General features: G+C 40.4%; 2 protein-coding genes across 6 annotated transcripts in view; one reads left to right on the top strand and one right to left on the bottom strand.

Annotated features, from left to right (window-relative positions):
- LOC138754218 (synaptosomal-associated protein 23-like) overlaps window positions 1-706 on the bottom strand; it is a 47,729-nt gene extending 47,023 nt beyond the window's left edge. Inside the window, exon 1 of one of the 2 annotated variants that reach the window (XM_069918140.1) lies at window positions 622-706. The gene's annotated coding sequence lies outside the window, so the exon portion shown is untranslated. The remainder of the gene's footprint in view (window positions 1-621) is intronic. The other variant, XM_069918142.1, reaches the window with a different exon arrangement.
- Window positions 707-708: 2 nt separating this feature from the next.
- Window positions 709-17,922, top strand: part of znf106a (zinc finger protein 106a) — an 87,863-nt gene continuing 70,649 nt past the window's right edge. For 3 of the 4 annotated variants that reach the window (XM_069918132.1, XM_069918133.1, XM_069918130.1), the window contains exons 1-2: window positions 709-806; window positions 3,958-4,072. The gene's annotated coding sequence lies outside the window, so the exon portion shown is untranslated. The remainder of the gene's footprint in view (window positions 807-3,957; window positions 4,073-17,922) is intronic. The other variant, XM_069918131.1, reaches the window with a different exon arrangement.

Raw genomic sequence — 17,922 nt, 5'->3', positions numbered from 1 at the left:
ATCTCAGTACACCTCCTCACCCTCTCTCACAAATATTGCCTCCTTTCCCCCCACCTCCCTTCCCCCACTGTCCCCTCCCTCACCCACCTCCTTGTTCTTGCCTTGCGCCTGCCTCCTCTCCCTCCTTCCCTCTCTCCCTCCACCTCCCCTGCCTCCACTCCCTCCATCCCCCTCTCTCCCCTCCTTTTCTCTCCCTCCCCTTTCTCTCCCCTCCTTTCCTCTCCCCTTCTTCCTTCCCCTCTCTCCCTCCACCTCCCCTCCCCCTCCCTCTCTCCCCCTCCCTCTCTCCCCCTCCCTCTCTCCCCCTCCCCTCCCTCCCTCCCCCTCTCCCTCCCCCTCTCCCCCTCCCCCCCTCCCTCTCTCCCCCTCCCTCTCTCCCCCTCCCTCTCTCCCCCTCCCATCTTCCTTCCCCCTTTCCACCTCCCCTCCCTCCATCCATCTCCCCTCACGTCATCCTTCCCCATTAAAGCCCCACCCTGCTTCCGCTAACTTCCCTCCTGAATGATCCCTCACAACCCCCCCGGGATCCAATCCCTCACAATTGCTCATGACAGCCATACCATCCCAACCCCTGATCTCCCCCAACTTCAGCCCACTGTGGTTCCCAAGCGCTGCACTCACCACTCCACACTCTCTCCCTACGCCGACGCTCCTCCCTCACTGCCGCCGTCTGCGCATGTGCGCAATGGCCGTGACGTCAACGTGAGGAGGGTGCATTGCGCAGGCGTGCTGGACCTCCCAGGTTCCCACGCGAGATGGCAAGATGATGGCGCTGGCTGGGTGAGAGGGATCCAAGTCAGTTCCTGGTGAGTGGTTGTGGGCAGCGGCATGGTGTGCACAGATTCTCTTAATCCGCTCATCCGGACAGACAATCTCCTGCTGCTCCCTCCAACTTTCCTCTCCCTCCTCCCTCCTGCGACCACCCTCTTTCCGCCAGTTTCCTGCCCGATCTTCGACTCCCCTCCCTCCGACCTTTGCCTCCGACTACCTCCAACCTTTGGCTCCCTCCCGACTACCCTTTCCCCTCCCCTCTCACCTTTGCCTTCTCCTACCCCTGCGACTATCCCCTCCCCTCCAACCTTTGCCTCCCCCTCCCTTTCCCTTCTGACCGTTGCCTTCCCTTTGACCTCTGACCTTTGCCCTCCCCTCTGACCTTCGACTTCCCCTTGTTAAGAATGGCTGGTCTAAAAATGGAGGCCACATCTATCATTACCCTGCCAGCTGATGTATATAATTCTGTAGCATAAGATTATCAAAACCATCAACGTTGGCATCTGAAAATTACTAATCTTGCTCCACACTGGAGAACTTACTCCAAAATTTCCTTTCAAAACATTAATCTATTCAGCAAAGAGAAAGTATCCCAACACTGCGGTACACCACAGGTTATAGACATTCACTTAGAGAAACAATTACATCCTCTGAATCTGAACGCCAAGCAAACTTTGGATCCAACTTGCTGAGGATACCATTGGCACCAACCATCTGGACCAGCTTTCCCTGTGGTACTTTTGTCAAAATCCTTTCTGATGTCCACACAGACTACATCAACCACAATGGCCTGTTCAAATCCATTTCACCTGAAACAAAAACAATCAAACTAGGAAGGATCTCCAATGAACAAAGCTATGATCTTGTCGGCTTGATTAATCTTCTCCCTCAGAATTATTTTCCAGTGACTTCCTCTAGTATTGGTGGCATGTAATTACCTCTTTATGACTTTAAAAACAAAAGGCAGCAGGCTCTATTCTTTACTCATTGAGCACTTCATCTGTGTCATGGCACCAATAATCTCCTCTTTTGCCTCCTAAAACAGTCTGAGGTGCATTTCTTCATGCTCTGGGGACATCCACATTCTCTTTTATGTTAATATTTCAGAATATCCCTTCCCCTTCTCTGAAATCTACAACTACACTATTTCTGTCTTTAATGAATGTTGATGATAAATTTTACATTGAAGATCTTTCCCACATCCTCTGGGTCTAACCAATACACCATGCAAGTGGTCCCAAAACAACCTCCACATTTTTGCTTTAGACCCATACCCCTCCAATCTCCTCCCATCTCAGTAATTATCCTAATGTTTCTTAAAGGAAGTTAACATACCTTGTCTCCACCAATTTGTCTGGCATCTTGTTACATATACCCACCACCCTCTGGGTAATGAACAGTCCTTTCACATCCCACCCCCTCACCTTAAATGTCCTCTATTTTCCAACTCAAGGAAACAGTCATCCTTCACTTTATTAATGCCCCATATAATTTTATGCACCTCAATAAAAACATTTTTTAAATTTTAATAAGATCCCATCTTAGTTTCATTCTAATTTTCTTGGCCTAGTTTTTCCAGTCTTTCAGGAGAACTCAACTTCATGAAACTATACCTTTTCAAACTTATAATATCCTTCTTGGAGCAAGGTGACCAAAACTGCACACATTATTCCAAGAGTGGCCTCACCAATGTCTTGTATAACTTTGTTCTCTCCACTGCAATCAGAGGCCGCTCAGGGCCAACCATTTTAATTTCACATGTCTATCCCTGGCCTCATGTACTGCCAAACCTAATATTCCACTGGGTACTCCAAAATACTTCACCAGGAGGGTGTTCATTTTCAATATTTTTATTGAAATTGAAATTCCACATCGAAAAATATGGAGTACATAAAGATACATATTAAAAGTCAAAAAATAGCACATTACACTTAGATAGGGTAACCTGCATTCTCAAACAAATTACATTATAGTAATATTTTATATAAAAAATCTAAACCCATTACCAAAAATGAAGCTGTTTGGCAAAGAGGAAAAAATTCTTATCAGAGTAATAAATTACCTTATTAGTCAACATCTCTGCATTAATACCAAATCAAAGATTTTGAAAGGAATTCAAAAAGGGTCCAGACAGTGTTTGAAAATTTTAAATTCAAATCAGAAATTGAGCGTCTGATCTTCTTTAAATTTAAACATGACGTAATGTCACATAGCCATTAAGCAGGTGGATCAACGTCCTTCCATTGGAGCCACACTGCCCACCTAGCCATAAGAGAAATAAAGGCTAATACATACGTCAGTTGCTGTTAAAGTTATGTCCAACTGTTAAAGGATTAGGCTTAAAGTTAACTTTAAAAAGTACTATAAAAGTTTGAAATACTTAATTCCAGTATTTCCCAAGGCTCTGGAATGTCCAAAACATATGAATTAATGAAACATCTCCATTGTTGCATCTATCACAACGAGGAGATACATCCGCATAAAACCAAGGTTTTATGGACTACTTTAAATTGTAGGAGTGAGTGGTGAGCACATAAAGATGAAGTATTAAGCAATTTAAAAATTAGATTCCAAGTTTCATCAAACATTAAAAGCTGAATGCCCTATTCACATGCTTTTTTAATTTTATTTATTCTCAACAAAATGTCAAAAATGTTAGATATTGAACCATTATAGAAAGGTTGCAAATTAAAAATTAAATTTATTAAATTCTTATCAATGCTCTTAGGAAATGTATGTAATTGAGATCACAAAAAAAATCAAATCTGTAAAGAATGAAAAAAAAGCTATATTTAACTGACAGTTGTTCAAAAGAAGCAAGACTTCTCTCAATAAATAAATTTTTAAAACATTTAATGCCTAATCTATACCATTCTTTAAAATTTATGTCAATCACAGAAGGTTTAAAGAAATAATTAGAAAAGATATTTTCTAACTTGTATTCAGATCCTCAAAGTATGTTTAAGCATTGAATTGTCAGTTACTTTATTTAAAGATATGGGAAGTGAGGATCCCAGAATAGAAATAATAATTGTAACAGAATTAGATTCCAATGAGACCCATATTGGACAGTCTTTATGGTTAATATAATACTGTATGATCAAAATGTAAGATTTTGTATATTGACTGCCTATAATAGAACATAAAGTTGGATAAGGCTAAACCATTCTTTTTAATTTTTTGTAGATGGACTTTATTTAGCCAAGGATGTTTGTTCTTCCAAATGTAAGAAGATAAGATTGAAACAATGGAATTTAAAAAAAAAGACTTGGGATTAAAGACAGGCAAAGTCTGAAAAAAGGTATATAAATTTAGGTAATAGATTCATTTTAATAGAGTTGATTTAACCAACCAACGATAAAGAAAGGGGCGACCAATTTGATAGCGCCCCTCTCATGTATTTTATTAAAGTGAGAAAATCTTTGAATAAGTGTTCATAATTTTTAGTAATTGATACAGTCAAACAAGTAGATTGATTTCTTACAATCTTAAAAGGAAAGTTAGTATTTATCGATGCCAAATTATTTATGTTCAATTTTATGTAAATTTAACTTATAACCTGAAAATTGACTAAAATGAGAAATTAAAGAAAGCATAGAAGGCAATGAAGTCTCAAGATTAGAAATTAAAAGCAATAAAACATCAGCAAGAAGTAAAAATTCTGTGGGATGTGCCCTTCCTTAAAATGCCAAAAATATCATTAGATTCTTGAAAAGCGATATCTAAGGGTTCTAGAGTCAGGTCAAAAAGCAATGGACTTAAAGGGCATCCTTGTCTGGTTCCACACTGATGTTTAAATGGTTTAGAATTCTGAAAATTTGGAAGAACGCAGGCAGAAGGGGATAGACATAGTAATTTAATCCATTCAATAAAGTCAGCCTCAAAATTAACATTTTCTAGCCTTAAATAAATAATTCCATTCTACCCGATCAATAGCTTCCGCATCCAGAGACATCATACATTCTGAAACCTCCTTAGAAGGAGAGTATATAATAAATGGCCTACATTGAAATGAGAATACCGATCTTTAAATAAATAAATCCAGTCTGATCATCAGATATAATAGATGGTAAAATATGTTCAAGTCTTCAAGCCAACACTGGATAGAATTTTAGTGTCAACATTGAGTAGACAGACTAACTAAATTACCCATCCCCAAAAATTTCCTGCTGGCAAAATTCCTTTATTACAATGAAACCTTGAATGTGTTCCGAATGAGACAAAACAGAGCTAGTGCAGTTAATGCCAAGGATAAACTGAGATAACTATTATGTTTCCATAATATTAATAAAGCTCTTTACCATAATTAATTAATATTAAAATATTAATGTTAATAGTTAATTCAGAATCAAAGAACTTAACATTTTATAAACTAAATGATTAAAATATCAAAAAAACTCTAAATAATCAGAATGCATAAACTCTAAGGCATTAACTCGTTGAGACTTTATTAATTAAGCACTAAAAAATTTCAATGAACTACATGGAATTAGAGAAATAGTTATTCATTTGAAGAGATAATAGATGACAGTTGTTCTTCCAAGAATTCCTGGGCCTCAACGGTGTGAACCACTTCTTACAATTGTCCTTCAGTATAATCCGAAGGTGCGCTGGGAAAGGCAGAGTGGACTTAACACCTTGATTGTAGAATTCCAACATGATCTTCTTGTATTTAACACATTAACTCATAACCTCGATGATGCCAATCTTCTGACTTTTGTAATCAATTCTTCTTCTGTGACGAGCTTCACGTAATAAAAGCTCCTTAGTTTGAAATTCATGAAAGCCCACTATACCAATCGAGGTTGCTGGTTTAGCAACCAGTGATCTATGTACATGATCTATCACAGGGAAAGTCGGCAGAACTCCAGATCCAAACAATATTGGTAGAAAACTTGCAAAAAATTTAGTAGGCCTTGACTCTTCCAAGCCCAGAATTTGTAAATTATTTCTTCTGCTTCTGTTTTTCTAGATTAATATGACCATTTTCTTGGTTAATTTTGCATTAGTCTTTGATCAAAGTTTTTACAGAGGTTTTGTGTATCATACATTCTTCCATCCAAAACAGTCACAAATGCTTAATTATCTTCAATGCATTTATCATGTTCTTCTAAGGTTGATTGAAAACAATCCAGTTTGGCATTCATCTGCTTAAATTCATTTTGAAATGTTGCAATTTATCAGGGAATTATTTTCTATGTTGTCTCAGCAAATCCATGATAGACTCCAAAGGTGCAGGAGGGTCTTCTTTTAGCATTATTCCTTGTAGCCATAATAAAGACAGTGATAATCCAGTTAAATTCACTTAGTAATGTGGAGTATAAGAATAAGGATTTAAAAAGGATAGAAATAGTAAGATAAAATGGTGCTACTACTCTATCAATGGCCAGAAGGAAGTCCTCCACTGGGAGGGTGTCGAGTGGTGGGAAATAGCCTTGGGTGATGGAAATGAGAGGAGGTCATCCAATGTAGAGGCTGGTGAAAAAAAATTCTGCCTCCTTACCCCACTGTCTTCCGCTCCATCACAAATATTCCCTTTTGTGTCACATTCACGTTTGTTTGGAAGTGATTCAAATCCTCACGCAGCAGATTTGGAACACATTGATCTGAAAGTGTGACCGAGCTAGGGCTTTTCTCTTGGGAGTGATGAAGGATGAGAGGTGTCCTTTTGTGTATAAGATAATGAGAGGATGAGATAGGGTGGACAGCCAGCACCTTTTTCCTGAGCGACAGTAGCAGGTACCAGGGGACATCGGTTTAAGATGAGTGAAGAAAGTTTAGCGGAGAAGTCGGGGTGGGTTTTTTTTGGTGGAGGATGGTATAATAGGGACATTTAAAATACTTTTAGATAGGCACATGGATCTATGAAAAATAGAGGGTTGTAGGTGTGAAATAGGGAAGGATTAGACTGTTGTGGAGTAGGTCTATGTAAGTCAGCACAACACCATGGTCTAAAGGGACTGTTCTTTGCTGTAATGTTCTATGAAACCAGACGGCCTCCAGTTTATGTTAAACCCTTCCCCGAGTCTCTTTCCCTATCCATCTATCTCCTTTCCTCCAGCCCTCTCCATTCAGAGGACTGGTCCCTTCCCCCCTCACTTCTCAGCTTTTTTCTCTTCTATTCTCCCACCTATATCCATCTATGATCTCTTGTATGTTAGCCTGTGCTCCCCTCCCTCATCCCCTCTCCTCCCCCACCAGCTTATTCAGAAGCTTGCCTGCTTTTTACGAAGGGCTCAAGCCCATAACATTGGTTGCCCTTTATTTCCATGACCTGTTGAGTTTCTTCAGTACTTTTGTGCATTACAAACTGAATCCTGCTCTGGTTGGATTTCCCCAAATGCAACATTTTGCATTTCTCTGAGATAAATTGCAATGTACATATGCACCAAAATGTTTACTTGATGCAGCTGAACAGATACTGTTAAAGATAGATAAACTACAGTAGTAAATTAATTGAATTAGATTCAGTGAAACAATAAATACCTAACAAAAGGCCCTTTCAGATAGGGCAAAAGTTCAAATGTAAAGGTGGAGAACCTCCACCAAAATGTTTAACTACGTACCTCTCTGAATGTGCGGAAGCCTTCGCCGAGCCGCATAATCGAACCCTCTTGGAGAGGGATGATCGGCGGAGCGCTGTGCTCCGTCAATCGATCTGAATGTACAGCCGCGCTAAGCGGCTGTTTAGGGGCAGGCTGATGATGCCGTCAGCCAGCGACCCATCTCCCCATTCACCTCTCTCTCTCTCTAAGTCGGGCAGTGTAAGCCCTCGGGACAGCGGGAGCCTGCAGGGCATTGGGGACCATTGGGGTAGTTGGGGCAGCAGGAGCTGGCGGGGCTGCGGGAACTGTCAGCGAGTACTGTCGGGGCAGCAGGAGCTGTCAGTGGGGGCCGCCAGGGCAGCAGGAGCTGTCAGTGGGGGCCGCCAGGGCAGCGGGAGCTGTCAGTGGGGGCTGCCGGGGCAGTGGAGCCGTCATTGGGCAGCCAATGTGGGCTGTAACTGCCTCACCGGGTCGCTTTGTCCTTAGGGGCCGCTCTCTGTAGCTCAAAATGTGGCATAGTAATGGCCGTCTTCCCTACCCATAATGCCTTACGCAGCAGAATCTGTTCTGGGAACCACAGAAAGATTCCAGCTGCCTGGTGGATTATGGGTAGGGAAAACAGCCATTGCTCTCCCGTGTTTTTAATGATAGGTGGTGCTACAGCAGCAGTCTCCCCACCTCCTTCAGATTTGGGTGGTGCTACGAGGCACCTCTGGATATGAATGAGACGTGGAGCTGCCTTTTAGGGCTGCTGTCTGAAAGCTCAGTTCTTAGTTTTCCATCTGCTCCTGTAGCCGGCCTCAAGGTGGCCTCTCATCAGAGTAAGCTGGTTGATTACTTCCAGGAGGGGAGGAATTAATAAATCTTTAAATGTTTTATAGAATTCTATTGGGAATTCATCCTCTCCTGGTGTCTTATTATTTGGTAATTTTTTTATTATCTCTTGTATTTCTACTATTCCAAATGGTTCTGTTAATTTATTTTGTTCCTCTATTTGTAGTTTTGGTAGTTCAATTTTAGTTAGAAATTCATCTATTTTCCCTTCTTTCCCTTCGTTTTCAGTTTGGTATAATTGTTCATAGAATTCTCTAAAGCTTTCCTTGATCTCCTTTGGATTATATGTGATTTGTTTGTCTTTTTTCCTTGATGCCAATACCATTTTCTTAGCTTGTTCTGTCTTAAGCTGCCATGCTTGAATTTTGTGCGTTTTTTCCCCTAATTCATAATATTTCTGTTTTGTCTTCATTATGTTCTTCTCCACCTTATATGTTTGTAGTGTTTCATATTTTATTTTTTTATCTGCCAATTCTCTTCTTTTAGTTGTATCTTCCTTCATTGCTAATCTTTTTCTATATTTACTATTTCCCTTTCCAACTGCTCTGTTTCCTGATTATAGTCCTTCTTCATCTTGGTTACATAACTTATTATTTGCCCTCTAATGAACGCTTTCATTGCATCCCATAGTATAAACTTATCTTTCACTGATTCCGTATTTATTTCAAAATAATTTGTCTTTCAATGAATTCTCTAAAATCCTGCCTTTTGAGTAACATGGAGTTTAATCTCCATCTATACATTCTTGGAGGGAAGTCCTCTAACTTTATTGTCAATATGGTCCGATAATATTCTAGCTTTATATTCTGTTTTTCTTACTCTATCTTGCATACGAGCTGATAACAAAAATAGGTCTATTCTTGAGTATGTTTTATGTCTAGCCGAGTAATATGAATATTCCTTTTCCTTTGGGTGTTGTTTCCTCCATATATCCAAAAGTTGCAATTCTTCCATCGATTTAATTATAAATTTGGTTACTTTGTTCTTTCTGTTAATTTTTTTCCCAGTTTTGTCCATATTTGAATCCAAATTCAGGTTGAAATCCCCTCCTATTAATATATTCCCTTGCGTATCTGCTATCTTCAAAAAAATATCTTGCATAAACTTTTGATCTTCTTCGTTAGGTGAATATACATTGAGTAGATTCCAAAACTCCGAATATATCTGACATTTTATCATTACATATCTCCCTGCTGGATCTATTATTTCCTCTTCTATTTTAATTGGCACATTTTTACTAATTAATATAGCTACCCCTCTTGCTTTTGAATTATACGACGCTGCTGTTACGTGTCCTACCCAATCTCTCTTTAATTTCTTGTGCTCCAATTCAGTTAAATGTGTTTCTTGCACAAATGCTATATCAATTTTTTCTTTTTTCAGTAAATTTAGCAGTTTCTTCCTTTTAATTTGGTTATGTATTCCGTTAATATTTAAAGTTATATAGTTCAGCGTAGCCATTTTATACTTTGTTTATTTTCCCTTTCCGTTTCTCCATCATTACCTTTCCTTCTTATCCATTTCTGCTTTCTTGTTTTGAACACTTTATAAGACAACATTTCTAAAACATCAAACATTTTCCCTATTCTCCTATTTAAAACTTCTTTAACCCCAATCTCCCCTCCTCCTCCTGAGTTGTCCTTTATCCCTTGTCGGACAACCACATCTCCCCTCTCCATTTGGATTTGCGAATTCACTCGCAAACGTCAGCTGATTTTGCAGTGAACTTAACTCCTCCCCACCCAGCCCCCCCCAGAAAAGATTTCAATTTTCATATGTAACAAAGGTCACTCTTTTAATTCCCTCCTTATTCCCTCTATTCCATTTCCCTCCCTTAATTCTTGTCTATACTCTATATATTTTCCTCTAAATACGGATACATTCATGTATGCACACTATTTATATATATATATATATGTATATACACACACATATACCCCTTTACACACATACATATAGATCGTGGTCATTTTTACTCTTATTACATGTCTTCATCTCTCTGCTTGTTTTGTAGTTGTTCTGCAAATTTCCTTGCTTCCTCTGGATCCGAGAATAGTCTGTTTTGTTGCCCTGGAATAATTATTTTAAGTACCGCTGGGTACCTTAACATAAATTTATATCCTTTTTTCCATAAGATCGTTTTCGCTGTATTGAACTCCTTCCTCTTCTTCAGGAGTTCAAAACTTATGTCTGGATAGAAAAAAATGTTTTGACCTTTATATTCCAGTGGCTTTTTGTCCTCTCTTACTTTCTTCATTGCTTTCTCCAATATATTTTCTCTTGTTGTATATCTTAAGAATTTTACTAAAATGGATCTTGGTTTTTGCTGCGGTTGTGGTTTCGGGGCTAAAGTTCTATGTGCCCTCTCTATTTCCATTTCGTCCTGTAATTCTGGTCTTCCCAGGACCTTGGGGATCCAATTTTTTATAAATTCTCTCATATTCTTGCCTTCTTCATCTTCCTTAAGGCCCACTAACTTTATATTATTTCTTCTATTATAGTTTTCTATTATATCTATCTTCTGAGCTAACAGCTCCTGTGCTTCTTTAGCTTTTTTATTAGATTCTTCTAATTTCTCTTTTAAGTCTTTTACTTCCATATCTAGAAATGTTTCTCGTTTTTCCATATTTTCCACTCTTTTTGCCAATTCTGATATAGCCACTTCCATTTTATTCATTCTTTCTTCTGCATTCTTAATTCTTCTTTTTATCTCATCAAATTCTTGTAATTGCCATTCTTTCACTGATTCCATATATTCTTTAAAAAAAGATACATCCATTGTCTTGCTTTTCTCTTCTTCTTCCACTTCTTTCTGTTCTTCTTCTTCCTCTGGGTTGACCATCTGTTGTTTCCTTGTTTTCTTTTTACCCTCTTCTTTCTTGTTGTCGTTATTGTCTGTGTTCTGCACCTGCTGCTGTGCTGCAGGTGTCCCTCTCAGCTGTGGAGATCGACTCCGCAGCTGTTCCCCCCTCCCGTCAGTGTGTTTTTTTTCATGCGCGTTTGCGCACTTTTACTCGGCTCTGCGAGCCGTTTTTGTAGTCCCGAGCCCGGGACCTCCACTGACCAGTGGGAGCGGGCCTCTCTCTCCGCGGCGGGCCTCTTCGGACAGGTAAGGCCTTCACCTCCTTCTTCCGACGTCTTTCCTTCTTCTTTTCTTCCCGTTGTTTTTGGTTTTTCTTTCTTCGCTGCCATTTTCTTCACACTTTTACTTTCACTTTGTTTTGGTTTTTAAGTTTGTGCCTTTGTTTTTTCACTATCTTTTTTTAACTTTTCTGGAGAGGGCTGGAGTTCCCCGACCGGCCACTACTCCATCACGTGACTCCCTCCTCATCAGAGTAAACTGCAAAAAAAGGTGACTTGCAATAGTGCATACAATTCATGGTTAATATACCAAGGAGAGGTTCAAGAGTGAGAAGAGGTTGCGATCAGGGTGTTGGAGGTCCTTTATAATGTTGGCTACCTTCTTCAGGCAGTACCTCACATAGATGTCTGCATTTTTGTCTCGTTGAGATTGGAGAAATTTGATTGTTTTCTTTGGTGTGTAGAAGGCTGAGGTGACCCGATAGAAATTGTGATAGGGTAGACAGACTGAATCTTTTACAATAGACAATAGGCCCGTCGTGCCAGCACCACCATTTATCGGATCATGGCTGATCTTTCTCTTTCAATAACCAATCCTAGCCTTATCCCCATAACCCTTAACTCCCCTGCCCACGTGAGCTTTATCTGACTCTCTCTTAAATCTATCCACCGAATCCACCCCCATCACCCTCTGTGGCAATGCATTCCACAGATCCACAACTCTCTGGGTAAAAAATTTCTGTCTTAAATGTATTCTTAAAATACACAGAAACTGGAATTATTCCAAACAAATTGAGCATACTGTCCCGAAGTGGTCATTTACACAGGGGCGCTTTTACACAGCCTTCCTTTGTTGCTGAGTTTGTCAGAGGGCCTCCTTCTTACAGAATGGCTGCGGTCATTTTACACAGTAGCTGCTCCGTAAAAATGTATATGAGTGGAAAAATTACGGGATGTAATTTACATAATAAATTCTGAAACGACATTTTTACATACCACTGGAGCAGAAAATTTCCTGAAATTTTATGCTCTTCAGTGGCTGTGTAAAAGTGCCTATTGTCACACACTGGAATGCATGCATACCTTTAAGGTAAATGTGTGTGGGGGGTATGGAAGAGTTTAAAGGAGATGTTGTAGCAGCCGTGTAGCGGGCCGAGCAGGCGCACAGCGCAGTCAAAAGAACTGTTGTTGGCATAGTTCTGTGGGCATGTGGGATCATAATATGGACAGCTGAATACTCACCTAATAGACCGCATGCGAGAGATACTGAGTGCCGAGGAACTGGTGAGTCTCCTGCCAAAAGGCAAGGAACACTCACAAGGCTTAATTTAAACCTGCCGGTCCCATGGATCGGCATCAAACTTATAATGACGTCCCACCTTGTACTGTGGAGCCCGGGACATGTGGTATATAAATGAAGCTTGTAAACTGTGAATAAATCAGTCTTGAGTTGACTAATCTGGCGTGTATGTGTGTGTTACTTTAGTAGCTCTACCGTAGTAGCCACTACAATGTGTTATTCAATTTATTTTTGAGGGGCAAGTCATTTTACACAGTGGTGTAACATGGCTGCCAGGGATAGTGGCAGATGTGATGGTCATGTTTAGGAGGCTTCAAGAAAGATACGAGCATGCAGGGATATTTATCAGGTTCAAGTAACAGAATTTTAGTTTGATCTGAACATCATGTTTGGCACTTAGGGTTTTTAGACTGCAATGTCGGGAAAATCGCTGCAAATATTAACATAATTACTGCCCGTATGGTTGTTCACACTGGGCACCTTTTTAGACTGCAAGTACCTAAGTGGAATAGTCGGTGGTTGGATGTGCAGTAGAGTGGATGACCGTCAACTAATTATTCCAGTACGATTTACACTGCAGGTGCCCACCCGTGAAGCTGCAAAATTCCTTGATTGTGCAGTTACATGCCTGTAGTCTAAAAACCATAACTGACACATGGGCCTTACTGTTCCTATGTTGTTCTTTGTTTATTGTCCTCTCAAACCTTTATCTCTCTGACTAAGATACTCCTCTTTTGTTTATGTCTCTAAGCGCCTTTCCTGATTGCATTTATGTTATTTAATTAAGTCAGCTGTGACTAAAAGCCAAGGAGACATTGATTCTAATGGCAGAAAGTTGTTTACTTCAGTCTACTCTTTTAAATTTATGAGGCTTGTTTCACTATGTTCCACTGAGATCTGCATCATTCAATATATTTATAATGGTTCCACTAATATAAACACTACTATTATCAAGGCCTCCCAGCATTATGTAATGTTTGCTAGTTACAGAAATTGCTAACATTAATCCTTGTGAACAGACTTGTAGCAGTTAAAAATATAAAGCCTTTGAGGGCCACATATGAAAAATTCAAAGGAATAATTGAGCAACACTGTAATGTGAACATGAATGTGCAGAGGAACATTTTGGGTCCAGTGAACATCATGCCATTAGTTTCAATTTAATCAGGGAGAAGGATAGGTCTGGCCCTCAGGTTGAGATTCGAGAACATAAAACACTACAGCACGGTACACAGCTTCGGCCCTCGGTGTTGTGCCAACCAAATCATTCAATTGTGCCTAAATTGGAGGAAGGCCAGTTTTGAGGAAATCAGAAAGGATCTTGAATGCATGGATTGGGATAAATTGTTTTCGGGCACGGATAAGTGGAAGAAAAGTGAAATTTTGAGAGTACAGTCTTTGTAGCCACAGGCAATCTTGGTTTTCAAGGGATACTGGGGATCTGGTTCAATAGTGTTAGTCTGCCTGTGCTGCAAACTTAGCTGTGAATAAAGAACACAGCAAAGAACCACAGAACCAGTTTAAAATACAAACAGTTTTAATAGTTCAATTATAACACTGGTGGGAGAGAGAGACAACAATATGAACTATCAGTGATATTCCTATAACGCCTGATACCCTGTCTCAAAGTTGGTACAGAAATGGGTCAAATTATATAGTAAATTTTAGATCAATGCCTACATATGACTTCACGTGTTCTAACTAATTGGAAGCAGCTTTCACATTTGTTCATGGACTTGAAATTTCTTTGTTTTAGTCAGAGATGTCTCCAAAAGCATCCAATTACTCCATAGCTTCAATTACTTACTCATCCCTGTCATAGCTAATGTCTCCTGCAGATGAAGGATGTTTCTCTCTCTTGGTACAAAAGCTATTACGACTGATTTATGTAACAGCTCTCTTGAGGAGATGTAAGCCTTGACTCTTACTTTCAGTTAAAAAGTTCATCTATAGTTACAATCCCATAATCCTTAGCAATAAGAGTTGGCCACAAACAATGTAAAAACTCTCAGAATTCTTAACAATGTCACAAAATAATGCTTAATTAACCCAAAATCTTCTACAGTGGAAGAAAGAGGCGAACAGCAGGTACAGGCAACATGGAGCAAATGAGGAATATAAAAAATGTAAGAAAAACTTCAAGAAATATATCAAGAAGGCTAAAAGAAGACATAAGGTTGCTTTGGCAGTCAATGTGAAGGGTTTCAACAGGCAGCACATTGGCGTAGCGGTCAGCACAGTGCCATTACAGCGCTAGTGATTGGGACTGGGGTTTGAATCCCACGCTGTCTGTAAGGAGTTTGTACGTTCTCCCCATGTCTGCATGGGTTTTCCCTGGGGGCTTTGGTTTCCTGTTCGAAACATACCAGGAATTGTAGGTCAGTTGGGTATAATTGGGAGTCATAGGTTCATGGGCCGAAATGGCTGTATGTCAAAAAAAAATTTAAAGTTGAAGGAATATTGAAAGCATAAGGACAAAATTGGTCCCCTTGAAAATCAGCGTGCTTGGCTTTGTATGGAGCCAAAAGAGATGGAGGAGTCTTAAATGTTTTTTTTCATCAGTATTCACTCAGGAACTGGGCACAGAGTCGTGGGAAGTAAGAAAAATAAGCAATGAGTTCATGGATCTTATACAGATTAAAGAGGTGCTTGCTGACTTAAAGCAAATAAGGTTGGATAAATCCCCAGGGCCTGACAAGATAGTCCCTTGGATTTTGAGGGAGACTAGTGTAGAAATTGCAGGGGCTCTGGCAGAAATACTTAAAATGTCCTTAGCCATGGGTGTGGTGCCGGAGGATTGGAGGGTAGCTCATGTTGTTCTGTGTTCGATAAAGGCTCCAAAAGTAACCCTGGAAATTATAGGCCAGTAAGCCTGACCTCCGTACAGTAGTAGGTAAATTATTGGAAGGTGTTCTAAGAGATTAGATATACAATTATTTGGATAGCCAGGGACTGATTAGGGTTAGTCAACATTGCTTTGTGTGTGGTAGGTCATATTTAACCAATCTTATAAAACCTTTTGAGGAGGTGACCAGGAAAGCTGACAAACGAAAGGCTGTGGATGTTGTCTACATGGACTTTAATATGCCCTTTGACTCCAAAATGGGAGATTAGTCAGGAAGGTTCTGACACTCAGTATTCCTGGCAAAATAGTAAACTGGATTTGAATGGCTGCACGGGAGAGGACAGTGGTGGATGGTGCTGGGATCATTGTTGTTTGTCACCTATATCAATAATCTGGTAAATTGGATCAGCAAGTTTGCAGAGGAATTAAGATTGGAGGAATTGTGGACAGAAAGAAAGGTTTTCAACACTTGCAGAAGAATTTGGACCATCTAGAAAATGGGCTAAAAAATGGCAGATGGAATTTAATGCAGGTGTGAGGTGTTGCATTTTGGAAGGACAAACCAAGAAAGGACGTACATGGTAAATGTAGGGGACTGAGGAATGTGAAAGAACAGAGGGATCTGGAGATGCAGTTACATAATTCTCTGAAAATTATGTCATAGGTGGAGAGGGTTGTAAAGAGAGCTTTTGGCATATTGGACTTTATAAATCTAAGTATTGAGTCTAGATGTTTGAATGTTATAGTAAAGTATAAGACATTGGTGAGGCCAAATTTGGAGTATTGTGTGCAGTTTTGGTCACCTAACTACAGAAACAATATTAATAAGATAAAAAAAAGTGCAGAGAAGATTTACTAGGATGTTGCCAGGACTCCAGGAACTGAGTTACAGGGAAAGGTTAAACAGGTTAGGACTTTATTCCCTGGAGCATAGAAGATTGAGGGGAGATTTGAGAGACGTATCCACGAGAGGACTTCTTCACACAGAGAGTGGTGGGAGTGTGGAATCAGCTCATAGCTGAGGTGGTGAATGTGGGCTCTATTTTAGCATTTAATAAGAATTTGGACAGGTACATGGATGGAAGAGGTATGGAGAGCTACGGACTGGGTGCAGATCAGTTTGGTTAGGCATAAAAATGGTTCAGCATGGACTAGAAGGGCCAAAAGGGTCTGTTTCTTTGCTGTAATGTTCTATAGTTCTAAGGACAGCGAGATGAAGATAAACATTTATATCTTGAAAAGACGCAAGTGAGTCTTCCTTGTGAAGCTGACTTATTTTTCTTGGGCAAACATTTGGGAACTTGAAATTTATACTTTGCTTCAACGTTCATGTTTTTTATTGTCACTTACAAAAGTGCATAAAATTGTTACTTTGTTAGTAAAGGCACATGAAATGGTACTACAAGTTCAGCACCTTGATGAAGAAGGGAAGGAAAAGTTCATAAAGACACATCAACAGCTTGTGAATCCCTACCACCTCCTCTGATTCCACTGCCTTCTGTGGTCCCATAACCACGGCCTCTCCTCCTTGGCCCCTGGTTCTGAACCCTAATACGATTAGGAAACTGTCGACGTTCAAGGACCTTTGGGAACCCTGCATGCCATTGAGACCCTCACAAATCCAGGACCCTAGATCTGGTTTGCACGAGCTGGTCTCGAGCAGCTGTGGGTGGGTATATCCTTTGGCTGTTGAGCTCTTCGCTGATCTACTGCTGTGGTGTCCTACCCTGTAGGTTCTGCTCCTGAGCTTTTCGACAGGAGGGGGTTCTTCCTGCTCTAATACCCAACACTGTCAGGCGTGATTGGCATGAACTTCACCATCTCCTTTCTAAAGTAGTTTAAACCTGTTTGGGGCCATTGGTCCCTGCAGAGGAGTGCTGGAAACTGCATCTTTGTTCCCTGGTCCTCCAGGGTCCATGACATGGCTGCCATTCTTTTTTAAGACCATAAGACATACAGAAAAAATAGGCCATCAAGTCTATCCTGCTATTCAATCATGAGCTGATTTATTTTCTCACTCAGCCCCACACCCCAGCTTTCTCCCCTTAACCTTCAATGCCCTGGCTAATCAAGAACCTACACTGGCCTACATAATGTTTGGGACAACTTAGCAGGTCCTGCAGTGTCCATTGGAGGGAAAGGTATATAACCAACGTATTGGGCCCGAGTCCTTCGTCAAGGTATGAGGAAAGAGCCTGAATAACAAGGCTGGGGGAGGAGGGAAGGGGTAGAGGCCGTAGGCGATCAAGAATAGGAGGGTAGGAGAGAAAAACTGAGAATTGATCGGGGGGGAGGGGTTAGCTCTGTGAAGAAAGGATAGGGAAAGCGAGAGACAAGGGGAGGGAAGCTAGATGAAAGGAGAGATAGGATGGGGAATGAGAAAGACGTGGAGGGTGGTGGCTAACGTAAACCAGGGAAGTTGATGTTAATGCCATCTGCTTGGAGGGTGCCCAAATGGAATTTGAGTATTTTTCTGTACGAGGAGCCACTAAATGAGTACTTCACTTGATCTTAACCAAAAGGCTGAGGAGCGATACTAACTGAGT

The sequence above is a fragment of the Narcine bancroftii genome, chromosome 2, assembly GCF_036971445.1.
Source record: "Narcine bancroftii isolate sNarBan1 chromosome 2, sNarBan1.hap1, whole genome shotgun sequence".
NCBI classification, from domain to species: domain Eukaryota; kingdom Metazoa; phylum Chordata; class Chondrichthyes; order Torpediniformes; family Narcinidae; genus Narcine; species Narcine bancroftii.
This window is presented reverse-complemented; position numbering and strand designations above follow the sequence as displayed.